This window comes from Mizuhopecten yessoensis, unplaced genomic scaffold (assembly GCF_002113885.1).
Source record: "Mizuhopecten yessoensis strain PY_sf001 unplaced genomic scaffold, ASM211388v2 scaffold245, whole genome shotgun sequence".
NCBI classification, from domain to species: Eukaryota; Metazoa; Mollusca; class Bivalvia; order Pectinida; family Pectinidae; genus Mizuhopecten; species Mizuhopecten yessoensis.
Window position 1 is genome coordinate 721,068 of NW_018403450.1, and position 18,356 is coordinate 739,423.

Sequence of the window (18,356 nt, forward strand, 5' to 3'; positions counted from 1 at the left end):
TTCAATTAAACCCAATATTTGTAATAGTTAACAGGCAGTTGCGTGTTTTCGTTGTATCTTATAGTGATGTCTGGTTCTTGTAGGCTGTTTTCGACTTCGAAAAACGGTTACCTCTCCTTTCGACGAGTCACGTGACCTAAAATGCGAGCAGCATTAACATCACTCAAAAAATTGTCCCAGCGCACCCTTTTGCCGTATATCAAACAACTTTGATTGAATATGGTCGTGTAAAGATTTGAAAATAAACTATGATCGTATGTTGGAGCAGTTTATATAATCTACGAATGTAAAATAAATCGGGAATCGGTCTGCTGGTTATCCAACTACGGCACATTACCTACCAAACAGACATTTATATATAACTGCAATCTTTTTTAAACTGCTCCCATACGTATACGTTATTTTTTTATCCATAGATTCCATTTATGCGTCAAATTTGGTTTTCTGTATGTCGGAAAAGGGTGCGCTGGTCCATTTTACCGACTTCGAGTTAATGCTGGATTTCATTTCTGGAACTCTCCAGTGTTTTTATTGCATCCATGGTAACAGTAACAAATCAGAAACAATTACTTATGTCGTAATTTTTATTTGTACTTATCTGAAATTATAAATTATTCTATTTCAACCTGAAATATGTAAATAATTATTTTGCAATTATTCACTTTCAACAAAATTGTTTTCGATAGTATATAGATAAGCAAAAAAATTGTGAACAAAAACAAGAGGCCCAATGGGCCTGCATCGATCACCTGGTATTAATCTCACACTTGTACTCTTAAAAGTGGACTAAAATACAGCTACAGGCAAAATGTCAGTGTGACCTTGAATGTCAAACAATGGCATTAGGTTGAAAGTGGGTCAATGTAACATCTAAAAAACGAGTGACAAGGGAGACAACTATGTAAACAAACACAGAACACGATTCAGCTTTCTGCTTAATACAAATACCGTGCACGAGAGGTACAATTGATGTGTGTTATTATAGAGTAATACATAATTGAGATCAATAGGATACACTGATCATGGAACTAGAAACTGTGTAGATAAGACGTGAAGTTAGAACCTGGGTTGTGGTGTTCGAGGGCGAACACAGTTAAAAGAAATCCTACCAGGAACCTGGAGATGGTGGGTGTGATCCCCATTGGAAGCACACGACTCTCTTTCTTGTTGCACTTGAAACTTCAATTAGTAATTAAAACATCAGATCATAATATGTAACTAATCACTGTACAGTTTTCATAATGAATACATGTAATTATGTTAAAGTTTTGAGTGCCCGGTGTCATGCATAAAATGTACCTCCTGCTTAAATAGTATCCGGATACTTTTTATGCAGAATAAACTTTTTATACCCCTACCAAAAAGTACCCCCCTTGTATAAAAAGTACCCCCCTATGAGAAAAAATAATGTCTATTTTTTTTTTAATCAAAAGCAGTTCAGAAGTTGATCAGAAGGTTACAGTTGCATGTGAATATTTATCCACCCCTACCCCACCAATCCCCACCCTTGGGACCAGGAAAATATGCCAAAATAATTTTCAATCACTGGACACATTTAGGTTTAGGGAGTCAAGCAGAAACATTTACAGTGATGTTATAGTCATTGCCCAACCTCTCTTCAACTCCCCACCCCCCCAATACTTTTTATACACCCGACCAAAATGTACCCTCTGGATACTTTTTATACCCTGACCAAAAAGTACCTCCCTATGAAAACAAATATTTCGGCATAAATTCCTGGCCCCAGGGGGTGGGGGTTGGTCGGGTAGGGGAGGTTAAATATTCTCCTTTAATGTCCTATTCAAATTCTGAACTCAATTGGATAAAAAATACAGAAATATGAGATTTTTCATAGGGGGGTACTTTTTGGTCAGGGTATAAAAAGTATCCGGGGTACATTTTGGTCGAGTGTAAAAAACAGTAACCGGGGCGTGGGGAGTTGAATATAGGTTGGGTAATGACTATAACATAACTGTAGATGTTTTTACATGACTCCCCAAATCTATTGTGTCCAGTGATTAAAAATTATTACGGCATAAATTCCTGGCCCCGGGGCGGGGGTTGGTCGGGTAGGGGTGGATAAATATTCCCCTGTAATGTCCTGTTCAAATTCTGAACTCAATTGGATAAAAAATATTCAAATATAAGATTTTTCATAGGGGGGTACTTTTTGGTCAGGGTATAAAAAGTATCCAGAGGGTACATTTTGGTCGGGTGTATAAAAAGTATCCGGGGGTTGGGGAGTTGAATATAGAATGGCTAATGACTATAACATAACTGTAAATGTATATATGACTCCCCAAATTCTGGATTCAATTGAATAAAAAATACAGAAATATGAGATTTTTCAAAGGGGGGGGGGGGGGTACTTTTTCGTCAGGGTATTAAAAGCATCCGGGGGTACATTTTGGTAGGGTGTATAAAAAGTAACCGGGGGGTGGGGAGTTGAATATAGGTGGGTAAATGACTATAACATAACTGTAAATGTTTTTACATGACTCCCCAATCCTTAGTGTCCAGTGATTAAAAATTATTTCGGCATAAATTCCTGGCCCCGGGGCGGGGGTTGTTCGGGAAAGGGAGGATAAATATTCTCCTGTAATGTCCTGTTCAAATTCTGAACTCAATTATAAGATTTTTCATAGGGGGTACTTTTTGGTCAATGTATAAAAAGTATCCAGGGGGGGGTGGGGGGGGGGGTGTACATTTTGGGGTAGTGTATAAAAAGTATCCGGTGAATTTGTTGACTTGCTTAAAAACAAGAAAGGAGCTCCCACATTATTCACCGTGTGCCGTGAACTTGCAGGCAAAATAAATTCAAATACTTCACAGACAACACCCAACCTATCACGGACAGTGGCATACAACACAGCGAATTATGTTGTTGGAGTAATTAAACCAGCTTTTGAGAACCAATTCTCCACTACGCTTGCAACTGCCTTTTGAAAAGTCCCTGAACTTAATTTATGCATCAAAACAACATCAGCAGATAAAAGAAAGCAATAAGAAAAATCTTTATGCCAACATATGACAATTCTTGAACAAACAACACAAGAAAATGGGAATGATGTGACCAACTTCCTTGCATCAAGTAGATCATATAAACAATATGAACGAGATCGTTTTTCAGCCACACTTGAGCAAAAAGAAAACGCAAAACAAAAAGTGTCAAATCGTTTGGCCACGGAATCCCGTCGCAAATGTGGAAAACTTTGTTTTCGATCGGGACTTTGTTATCAGCCATTATAACTCCTTACAACCTGGGTCTGATGTGAACTGGTCGAAGTTGGCAAAGGCGATCGGTGTCCATCATAAAAATGGCACAATCCCATCGAATTCTGGCCAGATTGTTAAGAAATATGCTGCCGAACATTTGGACATAAATGGATTCAATATAACCAAACGTGTGTCTGGTAGAGACTATGAAAGGCGTGTCCGACGTTCTGTCAAGAGACTGAATAAAACAAGGGTCCCTGTTCACCAACCAACATCTGCCCTCAATATGAGGAAGTGTATAATTAGCAAAATAGCCTCTGGGGAGCTGGAAATTGGTGAATTGATTGCCCAAAAGACTTTTTCAGTGCAGGTGATTTCACCAAGTGGAAATATCTCGACCAAGACAGAGGTGGTGTTTGCTAGGCACATCCCCCTTGCAAAAATCAGACAGGAGTCCCTCGAAAGCCAGGAACAACTCGGATTTCTGCGGTCTTTCAGTGATGAGCATTACCATCAACTAAAGCAGGAGCAACTGACTGATCATCTGTTGCGAATCAAGGAAGACTCATCATTGTCTGGCCCAGTTTCACTACCACACATTAAAGACCAACTCAAGAGGCTTGAGAGAACCAGAAGTTTCAAGATACTCTGATGTTGCGAACCGCAGTCACATGATGTTTATGGTCTCCTGGCTGTATGACAAGGCCAACTACTTCACAGATGCCGAGTATAACGAACTCCATCCCGAAGCCATGGACATAAATATCCAAAGTTGAGAAGCCATACCCCTACATCCTTGGTAGATCTAACAGCACCGACATTGATCAAATGCTGTACACAAATGAGAGAGTTAGGGACCTACAAGGCCTGTCGATACCTCTTGTGACGAGCAACAATGTTCCAATACGATACCAACCGCATTTTCACAGGTGATGGACCAGCACGTCAGTTTGAAAGTGGCCAACAAAGAGGAGGAAATTATGGATGCTATTGTAGGGTACCAAGTCAACACCATCAGAACTTGGAACAGTGTTTTGCTATCAGACATCAATTGTTCAGCAATAGAATTGGCCTCTTGAAAGAAGGTGTGGCATGGAGACGCATTTCAAAAGGTATAATTAACCCTCTGATGGGTTTGAAGAAAAGTGAGCTGGCAGAGGAGCTACAACGACGAGCAGTTGATGTGGATGGTCTTACAAGAGAGGAAATGCAGAAAAACTAGCAGAACTCTTACATGGTGTCCAGCGCCCCCTGCTCTTCTGTATAATGACGATAGAACAGTCAATGAGATAAACAGCTCACAGTATGAAGTCCTCATGTGTGAGCCTCTGCACGATGTCACAAATGTTATTGTCAACCTACTACAGGAAATTCCTCATTACCGTTTGAATAAAGAGGGCCAAGAGGAACTCAAAAACTTCTACTCGAATGCTTTTGGTCAGAAAAACCAGATTAAAGGATTAGATGCTCATCTGCTCTTGATCAAACTTAGATGTTTAACCTATGAAAAGGCCACCATTCCAAAGGATATCCAAAATTTGGTCCGTGCCCTGATTGACATTGTTGAAACTTGTTACAGTCCACATCAGAAGAGGCCTTCAAGAAAGATCCTGCGACTACACAACAGCAGTTTTATGTTTGCCATGCTCTGCAAGCATGTAATAGGCATCCCCAAGAAGATGACTGCACGCAAGTTTTATGGCGCACACTTTCACACAACTCATGGTCCTGAAATTTATTGTTTATTTTGCCTTCGTTCTGTCCTCACTGAAAATGAGGAAAGGACATTTGGAGACGTTCGTACATCCACCAAGTGTACCAGCCACTAAAGCACAGATCACATCATTGAAAATGCAACACTGCGTTACCATGTTAAGCAGATGGTAAATGATCGTCCGAATTCATTGGCCACACATATAGACAACCATCTCTAAACAAGCCTGTCTCTTGTCTGTTTCTCCAAACACTCTATTGTCCGCTGAGCTTTTAAACACAAGGCCGTCTGTTGTTCAAGCTCATTTGAGAAGGATTTCAGACTTTCTCCTAAGTGGAAAGAGAGAATGGTGGAGCAACAGTCCCGACAGTGATGGTATTGTGTTCTTTGATAGCCCATCTGAGGACGTCTTCCATGTTAAAGGCCCTGCAGTTCATCATCAGCAGGAGCAGGACTTTATCTGGGGAACCTGGGATCAGTGCCTAGAAAAGTTTAAAAAAACCATCATTGAGTTTCCCCTTAAAAAGATCAAGATTTGCAATGCCTTCGGCGAAGCATCCGGAACTCTGCAAGCACCGATACCAGAAGGTACGAATCTACAGAAGCATAAATTTTTAGCATTTTTATCCGATATATATATAACTTTTATTGATGTTACAATTATAACGAATGTATAATACTGCATAATTCATGAATATTAATAGATTCAAAAAGTTTACAAAGTTCTATTTAAAATAACTATTAAATATTGAAATTAATTTCAAACTTTGAATCAAAATTAAATGTATATAATATTTCCAACTTATAGAATCTATTACTAAATTTTCCCCCCCACCAAAACTACATTATTAATTATGAACCCTTTGGTAATATAAAACCAACATATTCGCATATAATTTTAAATCATACCGTTATAATAACATACAAAACTCCATTGTACAAAAAAATATTTAAAATGCTTTTGTTTGAAAAGATGAAACTATTAATAACCTGTTTTTTTCTGGATCTTGTTCCATTTAGCTGCCAACCATGAGATACCTGAAATGAAGGAAACAGTATATGAAGACATAGAAGATGGTAAGAAACAAATCATTGTTTTATAAAAAGACTATCATGCTTGTCAGATTGTAAATGTCACATGTAATGCAAATACAGCAAAAACTGTAAAATCTGAAACCAGGTATGCCCGTCATCCTGCTTAATCCAAGATAATACTGTAATCTTATTTCTGATGAAAACTACAATATATACATAGCCTTTATATCCCCACATCTCATTTGATATGATGTTTCATACAGTTTCTGATTAGACATGTTTTACAATAGTTTTATAAACTTGATTCATTAGTCATAAAACTAGTAAAACATAAATAACAATGACAAAGCATATATCTCTATATCAAGATACAAGAGGCCCATAGGCCTTATCGGTCACCTGAGGTTTGATAGATGAATCATGATGTTTTGTTTTTAAACTGAATCATGATCTTTTGTTTATTAACTAAGATTTAACACATGTAACCCTGTGACCTTGAACATAGATTAGGGTTTGTTCATTTGAACAAACTTTGTAGCCATTCATCCAAGCATGCTACTGGCCCAGTATCATGATCCTTGACCTCTTGGTTATTGAGAAGTCATTTAAAGATTTTAACTCATTTGAAAATGCAGTGACCTTGAAAGTACATCAAGGTCATTCATTTAAACAAACTTGGTAGCCCTTTTACCCAGCATGCTACTGGCCCAAAATCATAACCCAGGGCCTCTTAGTTGTTGAAAGACGAAAATGTAAATTGTTTATGGACGCATGACGACGGACAAAAGGCGATTGCAATATTGTTGTACATAAAAATGGTTATATACAGCTGTGTAGATCAATAAATATGTGATCACAGCCCAATTCCAAATCAAACAAAATTTGAAAAGAAGCTGTACACATTTCAAAATCTATGACGTGTTACAGCTTGGAGTCCTACAATTAACTGGTATTTATGATTAGTTTAAACCACCTGGTAGTTTTAACGAGTTGGCAAACTTGATCTGGACAGACAAGCTGATTTATATACCACTGTATACCAACCTAAACATTTTCACAACTATAATATTTCTTTGTCGAAAACAATTAAAGTTACCTCTTTATCTAAATTCCTTCCAGCTGCCAATCACCCAGAACCTGAAACAGACAATAAAGAAGATCACAACATGGACGAAGGTATGTTTATAATTAACAACAACACTATAAACAGTTTTTCAAAACACTTATCAAATGTAGGTCAAACTTGTCTAGAACAAGAGGCCTAATAGGCCTATTTTGCTCATCCGACAATCATTTTACCACCAGAGACCTTCAAATCTGGTCAAGGCCAAAATACATTAAAAGCTGAATTTATTTCGCTACTGTAGACATTATTGATTTTTGTTTGAAGATTCCTATCTAATGTACACCTAAGAATCATCTAAAGTGACGACGGATTGAAGTTCTTTTCTTAATCTGACCTTCAAAGTTGGCTGGTTGAGGTCATCAACTCCATTTCCATAATTCATACCTTTCACATATTAAGATACATGCAAATTATCAACCCCCTAGGCCTCTTGGTGAAGTGTTACTTCGGTGACCTTGAAAGTGACTTAATCACTTATTCTTATGTTATTTGCCTTTCAATTTTCCCATATGGTTAAATTATATTGTGGATGAAGAGGACAGAAATTTGACAATGCGGATCGAATATATCATGGAAGATGTATGTTTCGGCCAACAAAATGTTCAAGGTAGACTCAAAGATCTATACATATTTGGTTTCATTTCATTAACAAAAATGAATGAATAATACATTATTTAATACCAGAACATTTCAAAAGGGCAGGTGAGCTAAAAATGGCTGAAAATTAAAAATGTCAAGTTAATTTCAAACACCAGAAATTGATATATAAGCAAATTGAATTTCTTTCAAATAATATTTTATAAATTTTCTTTTTTTTTCTTTTGCACAGATGACAGTTGTCAGGAAGATGTACAGGAAGCAGAGACTCATGTGTATGTGCTGCCTGCGAGACAAACCCCACAAGAAGCCACAGCTGACCCACAAAATGGTAAACACTTATTATAATTACTAGCCCAACTATTCCAGCTATAGTATGAACAATATATATAGCATGGCAGCCAGAATGAGTCACTGCCACTACATTTGTTGCAGCACAGTAGATAGACCCAACACGGAGCTTACATTATTTTTCTCTCTTTAACTTACCATGCATTTGATTGTTAAACTTTTCTGTGACAGTCTGCATTCTTCTTGCATTCTAAGTTAGTCAGTTGACGGGTTTATCGCCTACATGACTCCACCCATAGGGGCTTCATCTCACTGATGGAGGTCAGTGTTCTGTCGGCGTCTTGCATCCTAAAATAATATACAAAACTTAAATAAAGATTGAAAAAAAACACCAGAAAATTTCAGTAAACACATGAAAATTTATATTTCAAGATGATGAATTTCAGCAAAAGGACCCGGTTGTCGACCCCCAACTTAGCACAGAATCCCAATCACATCAAACTATAATGGACCCCACAAGTGGTAAATACTGGAATGGGGCACAAGGCGAAAGTATTACTACACAGTAACTTTGAAAAACAAAATAATATTGCATGTTTAACCCGACACAAGTTGAATGCTCAAAATATGTATAAACATCAAAATCATTAAACCCAAAAACATGCATCTCTTTCGAAGTTTATCAATGTTTAGAATGCAATTGAAACTCTCTTGTAGGCAAAATATTGAAAATGTACAGTGAAACTTCTGCGACACTGACCAATATGTTGTGTTCCACTGGGTATCAGATTTGACAAGTTTTCCTTTATAATCTGTCATATCTGATACCCTGTGGGAGACAACATATTGTTCATATTAGATAAGCTCAAAATATATGTACAGGGCCCGTATTGATGATACTGTTCTTGCACTCAAGCATGGATTGTGCTCAGACCAAATGTTAAATACTGAAAATGGTACTTGGGTTTTTATAAAGTTCTTCCAAATCTTTGAGAAAATATGAATTTAACATTTTTGATCAATTTATCACGTGAAACTGGGCTTGAGTACAGATTTCATGAATACAGGCCCAGGTCTCCTTGGTTTTCATTAGAACTTGGATGGCAGCACTGTTGAATAAAGTAAGAAAACAAAATATTCAGGGGTTTGATTAGAAAGGTTCACTTTAATGCATTTATAACAAATCGTGCATGTTTTATTTTAGTTACAACACTCCATACATAATTGGTTTATTTTTGAAGGAAATGTAAAACTTGTACCACTCTTTTTTCAGACTCCAAAATTCTAATGAAAAAACCAACAAGAAGATCTCTATTTACACAAACTGCGAGCTCTTCAGGTATATTGTCATCACAGGTCTCTGTCTAGTGTTAGCTTGCTATTGGCTTAAAGGCTCATAGACACATTAACAGCTCATATCCAATATTCCACACAAATTTAAATTAAGAACAGAAAGAGGAACATTTATAAGTCAAATCCCCATGCATGCCAGCTTTATCATATCTGTTGAAAAAAAAATCATCATCAAGAGCATAATGCTCGACATCATGATCTGGTAAAAAAAATAAGTTTTACAAAAGGATAATTCAAGTGGTTAATGTTTAAAAAATTAAAATTCCCTTAACATATATGTACATCCATGAAAATACTTGACAACATCCTTGTAGTTCAGTATATACCTGTATTCTTATCCCTATTGCAGCAACAGTCAAAGATGGGCTTGACGTCATCCTTGGAGAAGGAAATATGTTCCTATTCTGTAAATAAAAGAGATTGATGTTGGCAAATCCTTTGGATCGATTACTCTTAGAGTTGTATGAACATGAGAAAGCGTTGATCCCGACCCAGTTACTGAAAAAGCATACAGAATATAAAAATCAAATTAAAAAGTGGGAGCTGCAATACATAGAAGAAAACCAATGCTTGCCAATGGCTTCTGAATACACAAGGGACACAAACATGAAAGCCATATACAAACTAAAAAGGGGAACAGAAAATCTACTAGACCACTGGGGAATTTATTATTGTTTATTAGTAGGGAAAAAATGAACTATATATGCTGAAATTAACCTCTGATACAAGCTTAATTTTCCAGTGTGTGGTGGGCATGATATCAGCTGCAATATTACCAAGTCTAACATGTTTGGGTGTGCATGCATGCTTCAGTTGGTTCCATTTCAACAAGTGTTCCTTTGAAAATGAGCCAAGAGATCTAGAGCCTATACTTCTAGTACATTGATTTGTCTGCCATGATATATTGAGCAATCATGGGGAAATGTTTTCATTAAAAGTGATCTTTAGTTTGTCCCATTAAGGGTTCCACCTCTAGATCTGAACAACCTGTAAACAACAGTACTATGGTAGAAGACAAGCCTTTGAATGAAATTTGTCAAAACCAAAGTAACTATTTATGAGGAAACTTTCTACCACACACTTCATTGTGTGTGTTGTTCAAGTTACGAGTCTGGGCTCCGATATTTAATCAATCAGTTTACATTTTAATGTAGAGTAACATCCGATTATAAATGACTGATCAAATATTCCTATTACCTTCTAATTCCATACACTATATTTTGAGAACTATTCAGTTGGGAGGAATTTATTCATACATTTTTTTTTTAAGGTTTTTAATTGGGAATTTTAATGGCGTAGATTAGGAAAAAATCAAGACACTTTGTCAATAAGGTATGGGTCCTTTAACTCATTCACCCCTGAAATTTCATAATGAACTATTCCAACCTTTGAATTGGAGGAGTTCAAATGTGTCTTCAGGGGTGAATGAGTTAAAAGGACCCGAAAGGTGCAGTTTGTCGCCAAAAAACATTTTATCTGCACCATCCAGTAACAGTACTAAATTATCAGTCATTTTTTTTATGTATCAACTCTAAGACGTTGCTGAGTCATACCCAAAAGTACTAGAAAGTATACAAAACATATATTTCAATAGTATTTAAGACTATGACAACTGGATAAAATTCTTCACTCAATCACTTATATGAAGTTGACCTTTTAAGCGAATATTTATATCATGATACATATTGATATTGTTGCAGCCCTAAGAAATTGTGAAATACATATTGTGAATGAGCACAATAATATATATGGATCTACTAATTTTTACTTTGAAAAAAAAAAGTGTTGCTATATATATATGAACTATTACAATTTGTATATAACAAGGTTGAAAAATATCTGAAAAACTCAGATACAGGTTGATACGATTCAAATTAACCATCAGCACCTCAGTGTTCTTCCCAGGCTGTTTTAGCGTAACAGTATCTGTAAGCATGAATTTTGAGCCGCTACGCAGATCCATGCGAAATACAAATTTCCTTACAGAACATTCAGTCAGGTAACTATCCCAAGCTTGCCAGACCTGAAAAACTTTTACAGGACATTTCAGTCAGGTTAGCTCGAAATACTTACCAGTCCAAAGGGAAAAAAACCTTGCAAAAAATAGTTTGATGTATACAATAACTAAATTAAAACATTACCTGGGTTTGGTTTTGGCAGTGGTTTGCCAGGTTTTGCCCCACTCACGTAATGAAGTATTATTTTTCACACAATCAATGTAAATACAGACAGGTTAACGCAGCACTTGACTGCACTGAATATTACAGGGGCATTTCAAACGCTGAAGTGACAGGACTCGAGACGATTCTAAGGTAGAAAACGTATGCCGGACATTTGGTCCGGAATTACAATAGTGACTACCGGACCGGCAGTCATTTTTACTGGACATGTCCGTTGGACTGGCATATTTTGCATGGACTGCTATATGCCAGTGTTTTAAATTTGTTTACCTGAATTTTACAACAGCCTGTTCCTTTATGAATATACTCAAGTTTGGCAGTTTCTGGGGAGAACACTGCACATAGATCTATATCTGAATCTTGCTTTTAAAATGTACCTTTTTGCATTATTAAAATTTCAAGTACCGACTTATTAAAAACTTTTCTTACATTTGTTGCAAAAAAGGTGGCATGCACTTCAAATCACACAAGTTTATGATAAATGATCCCGAGACTCATGACCCAGCATGTATCATATATGCAGTGCCTGTATCCATGATCAGGACTTATGCAACTACCACTATTTACACAACGTCATAAGCACAATATTGTGATTTTCACCTTGGACCTATGATGAAAGCTGGTCAGGTGTTTAGAATTCAAAACATGTGCCATCATTAGAAACAATATATGCGAATCAAATATCCCCGCGGTTCAGAATAATAGCGGGGATTATTTGTCTTGTGCGGCACACGTTTGCTAGTTGGAGCACGAGCGTAGCACAGGGTATATATATATATTTGTTTCCTATCCAATGTACATGTTTTGTAGGTCGCATGTAGTAAATGCGGGGAGTTTGTGGGGTTTTATTATTTTCGGCGTTTTTCATGCCTGTATTTGTGGTATATAAATGTTTTGTTTAGAACTAACGTACAGAGTATGACATTGGTTTCCGGGTGTCATCCCTGAGAGATATCCTGCAGGGAGATAATAGTTGTCCCGCCTCTGGACGCAGATTTCCGGGGGTTATCTCCGGTTTTTCGGAGCAAGCGGGTTGATCTTGATGAAGGGGAATCTCTAAGACATGTACGTTTTTCAATAGGTGTTCTGTATTTTTTGCAGAGTACAGAAAGTTTGTGACGTGCAAGTGTTTATGTAATAAATGTCCATTGCTTGGTTTATGTATATGCTATCTTATTGTTTAATGTCTGATTAAACGCCCACTGCCTAAGTCCTCACGGCGAGCTAGCGGCAAATTGAATATTTGAGTTGTGTCGGTTTTTCAAGTAGCTGAGTGGAGCGAGACTGGCTCTGTCAATTTTGACGATTAAGTCATTTTTTGTGTTTTTTTATGGGGGAGGGCTTCATGTACAGGACAGGGTGGAGGATATGAGCCTTGAAGTCATTCAGTGTTGTGGATTGTATTGCTGCTACCGGTAGAAGGTTCCATTGTGTGGGGGAAATGAGCAGTTGTAAGCGTCTTTGGCAGAAATCTGTCTGTAGGTGAAGCGCTGTGCATGTCGTGTTCTCGAGTCATCAATTAAGCGAGGGTCTAGTGTATCTATTGTCTTTTATGGAGCTTGTGTTGTGGTATTTGTTGTGTACATACAGTGCTGGTCTCAGTGGTCTGTGTTTTATTTTTTTTATTTGGTTGATTTAATACGCATACTTTAGGTAGATTGCCGTAGCCCCGAGTTGGATTACCAAATGATCCGATCCGAGGTCATTGGGTTATCTGTCAATTAGCTCAAGTTTACCTCGTAAAATATGGTATACAACACAATCAAACACATTAAATGTTAACATATACATATAAACAGTGTTTTTGTGTGTGCTCAAAACAAATATTCATCACCATTATTTTGATACTTACGCGCTTTTATCGAAGTGGTTCCAAGCAAGGTGCTCATTTCCCAGTTATACTTCTGCATCATGGCAGCGATGGAAGCAAGCAGCGATTTCTTGAGGCGATACGCGCTTATGAATATTGTTGTCAAGGAACATGTATGCTGGAAAAATATAAAAGGTTAAACCATGAATCAGAAAGACAGATAAATTGTCTTCTTCTAAAAATCAGTCTATAATTTAGAAATTGCTCAAAAAGATAATAACATCCTAATCATTTAAGGATCCCCGTCCCAGCCAGAGCAAAACACTAAAGAATTCCACTGTCGTTTTTCAGTGTTAGAGTCACCTGCCCCTGATTACCATTTCGACAATGTTGTTATTTTCCCTTGAAAAGATTTCGTTTGAATAACGTTTCGACTACAGAGTTGTGTCCCTTGCGTTGAACATCTCCAATCGCGAAAGTGTGGGCCAAAAAAGCTGTCGTAACGATGTTAACAACGTCGTGACAGTGATGGCCGACATGCAAGCCCGACGTAAAATCGGCCGTTTTAAATGTTAACTAAACGCATTAATTTTAAAGACAATAATAACAACAACTATGTTCAATATCAACTGCTAGACCATGACTATGCGATGAAACAAAGTGACACTCGTTCACACATTGAAGAGACGTTGGCTACTGAGGCCCCTACTAAGCTTACTGACAATTTTACTGATATGCCTACACCTACGTCCAATGAGGATCCCTCCAGCACTAGTGCTCACGAATACGCCAATTACTTTTTAACCTGCTCGCAGGGTAGACGAGTGGTTGAACTCGCGATGTTATCTGAATACCTGGACCAGAAAGATTTTAAGGAATGCGGTACTAGGCTATGGTTGTGCAATACCCAACAGCAAAAACATTTTGGCCTGGGAAGTATTTTACACATCACAATAGTCAGGATTATATTCTATATTTGTTATTGCATACATGTATATGCCCAATAGGCCTATATTTCAATTTCATTTTTTATATTACATACAACAGTGTTATTTTTACAATGTGATATTTGTATACCACAATATCGTATGTTGTTATTTGTACATTATGTAAAAGTTTATTATTGTTGTATATTGTGATATTTGTTAAACCACAATATATGTTGTTATCTGTATATAATGACAAAGTTTATTATTGCAATATATAGTGTGATATTTTTATCACAATATAGTATGTTGTTATCTGTATATAATGTAAACGTTTATTTTTGTTTTGTTCAGAATGTAAAAGTTTATTATTGTTGTATATAGTGTGATTTTTTATATCACAACATAGTATGTTATTTGTACATAATGTAGAAATTTATTATTGTTGTGTAAAGCATGTGAAACTTTGTTATTGTTGTTCATTGTGACTTTTTCGCTATGACACAATAAAGTACATTGTTTGTTATTCATACACAATGTGCAATTTTGTTTTATATTGGTTATTACATTTGAAGTAATTTTATTGGTTGGTAATGCCTTCTGTATTATATTCGTATATAAAAAATGCTATATTGTATTTTGTAAATTGTATATATGACTTTTTGGGATTTATAATTATTATTGGTACAAATGTAAGAGTTGTCTCTCTTTTTTGTTTAGTTTTTTTGTATCTTTATATTTTTTTGTATAATAAGTAAGTCCGCAAGATATTTACTTTTTGTCACCTTTATTTTCTTTTCGTTGTCCTAAACGTGTTGCATTGGCACTCGAAATTTTATTGATTCATGTAACGGGCATTTTTGTTTGTTTTAGTATTTTTGTTAGAAAATTACTTTTTTGTGTGTTGTTCATCTATATTGACATTGTTATTACTTTGTATGTGTTATATTTCTAATAAACCATTGTTGCATCAAATAAAATGTATTTTGTTTCATTTTGTTCCATTGAAAAAAAAATCCAAAACAAAATCGAAATTTCATAATACATGTATCCCAAAAAATCTGAAGAAACTACCGCAAGGTATGGGTTATTGTTCAGAAATTATTTGGTTATGCAATAGCGATGCCATAGAAAAAAACACCAATGCCTCAGTACATTTTTAGGCGGAGGGAAGGGGATACTTAAACAGAAAAATTAAATACATTTCCCCAAAAAACTCAAATTACCTTAAATTAATATAAGCAGATGATAACTTCACAAGATAACGCATGTCTTATAGCTTGTCATTTTTTTATATTAAGAGAGGAATCTACATTTGTATATTTAGTCCCTCTACAATGTACTTCACACATGTAACTATAAGATTTAACATGAGAGTTGCTGCCCCTTAAGATTTTTAAACAAAAATATGAATATAAACTTATCAGAAAATTCAATATTTTCTCTATTCAAGATTTTATAATTACATGTACCAAGGGTGAATTTATCATAACAGCAAGTATTAGTAAATAACTTACTGAGGGGGTACTATACGTATTAATTAAACTTGAAGGACAAAATTAATACGAAGCGAATATGGTTTTTATTGGTGAAGGGTACTAAAAGTTAACTTATGGAGAAAGTTTCCCTGTATACAATACATAAGGTTAGTTCCTCTACTTTGTACATGTAATCATATAGGTAGGCTATTCCTTATACTCAGGTATAGTACCTTTATTCTTCTTTACTGCCAAAGACACCTCATCGTTGTTTGCCAGCACCTGTTTGTTCCCTTTACCTGCAGTTCAAAAAGATACACAAATATCTGTTTACCTGGCCAAAAATACCTAACTATTTAAGTGAATTAAAGAGAACTATTTCATGTTGTCATTTTCTGAATATGGGATTTGATGATAGGATATTTTCAGATAGCTTGATATGTGTGTACAGTACAAAAGGGGTGCATGGATGACATCTTTAATTTTTGTTGTTCCCTTCAAATTGACCACTAGATAGTAGATATGCATTAGAATAAAGTATTTGTGTAACTGTTATGATATTGTATACATAATGCATCTGTGATAACTTGAGTAGCCACAAATCAACCATGGGAAATTGCATATAATAAATATATAAGATGTCCACATGCGTACACCTCTACAAGACTATCAGGGCCCTGGGCCCTTGCACCTACATGTAGTAATATAAATTGGAACAGCATTGGCCGTCACATTTTCTATCAATTTTACATGTAATGGCCCCTCTAGTTTGATATGGATTAATAGGGCCTATAGCTCTCATGATCAGCCTCCCAGATATTTCCTCGACCTATCTGATCTTGTACATACCAACTTTCTCTCCATTTATGAATGTTCCATTTCCACTTGTATCCTCAAGAAAAATGTGAACTCCTGTACTGGTCTTTTGCTGTGAGGAAATAAAATTAACATCATCATATTTGCATATCATTTATTTATAATAACAACAGAAACACTATTGAATTGTTTTATGAAGAGTTTGAAACAAATCTGTCCTAAAATTAAAATAAAACAGCCATAGATGGCAATACTTATATTACTCCATCATTATCATGTCACATATATACTTCAATACATGCAACAAAATCTACTAAGACACGACACATAATGTTGTACCTTGCCCAATTCATGCAGTAAAAGTCTGTTGTAAAATTTAAATGAAAAAAACACCACTGGTTAGAGTATATGACATTATAAAATAAAATGATACATCATAAAATGTAACAAGAAGCACCGACACAGTATGCACATTATATTTGACTAGTGTAAACAGTAACCTGAAAACTTACCCTGATCAATTTAAAGTGTACTTTGCTATAGGCTTGAAAGTACTGGTGTTTCTTTGCTCATCCTTGTTTAGCTCTGAATAAATAATAAAAGTTTCACATTAATTAATAAATAAGAAGCAGAAAAATATATTGAATACACTCAAGTATATTGAATAACACTCAAGTTTTAGTGTTTATAAAGCTTATGATAATTTGAATCACCTTCTCTTGTAACCAAGACAAATAATAACGGCTGTTCAAGGATTAACCCATCCACCAGCCATAAAACCTGAAAAGTAATTTAATATGAGGAATGGTAGGCAGATCTGGTTTAATCCCAACACCCATACTATATTAATACATGCATGCCAAAGCCTTGATAATAATGAAAACTTATAGGTAGCATTCTTGCTGGCGTCATATCTAGACATCACACATTCTATACCTGGGGGATAAATAGGTGATATAACAGACCAAGGAGAGGATAGAACATATATGCTAGCTGTTATTCTTACATTTTGCACTACAAACCCCTAATGATCAGACCCTGTCATTTGTAGAAATCAATTAATTGCAAACTATCACTGAGGTGTGGCTGTTTTTTCCCCCTGCATGACTGCTATTACAAAGACATTAATTAATTTCTAGTAAATTATACTTCAGCAAAAACAACACATTTTCAAAATAAATTCAGATGATTATTGCAAATAATATCCAGTGATATTAAAAAAAAAAAATTGGGGGAGGGTTCTAATGTACATTTAAAATATTATTCATGTTAGCACAGGAATTTAAGATTCGGTCAATAATTAAAAGTTAAAAAAGTAACCCCTATAATATGCTTGAATATACAAAATGTAGAAGCATATTATACAGGTTATGCTATATTACTATATATTATTTATTTATTATTGACATAATCTTGGACTCCTGTGACTGAAGGTAGAATTTGTATAAATTAAGATAAGTTTTGGTTAAAATGTGGCCCTTTAATAAGGTTGCAATATTTTTGTCGAGGATAAAAAAAACTTGGAAAATCAGAGACGTATAAATACAGAGATTGGCAACTCTCGCTGATCTCGCAAAATCACGCATGATCTACGAGTGTTTGTTTTGACAGCTTATCGACCTGGTGACGATAGTCTGGTCAGTGAGTTACCTGTGTGAGAGTTCGATCGTGTATTCGTTAGTCCGTGCCAACATGTCACTTATCCTAGATATATGGATCATATAAAGAAGCTGGTTAGAAGTATAATGTTATATCTGAATACGTTTTTGAAATAAAAAGATGAACGAGAAAGGAGTGCCGGTGTCATGAAAGGA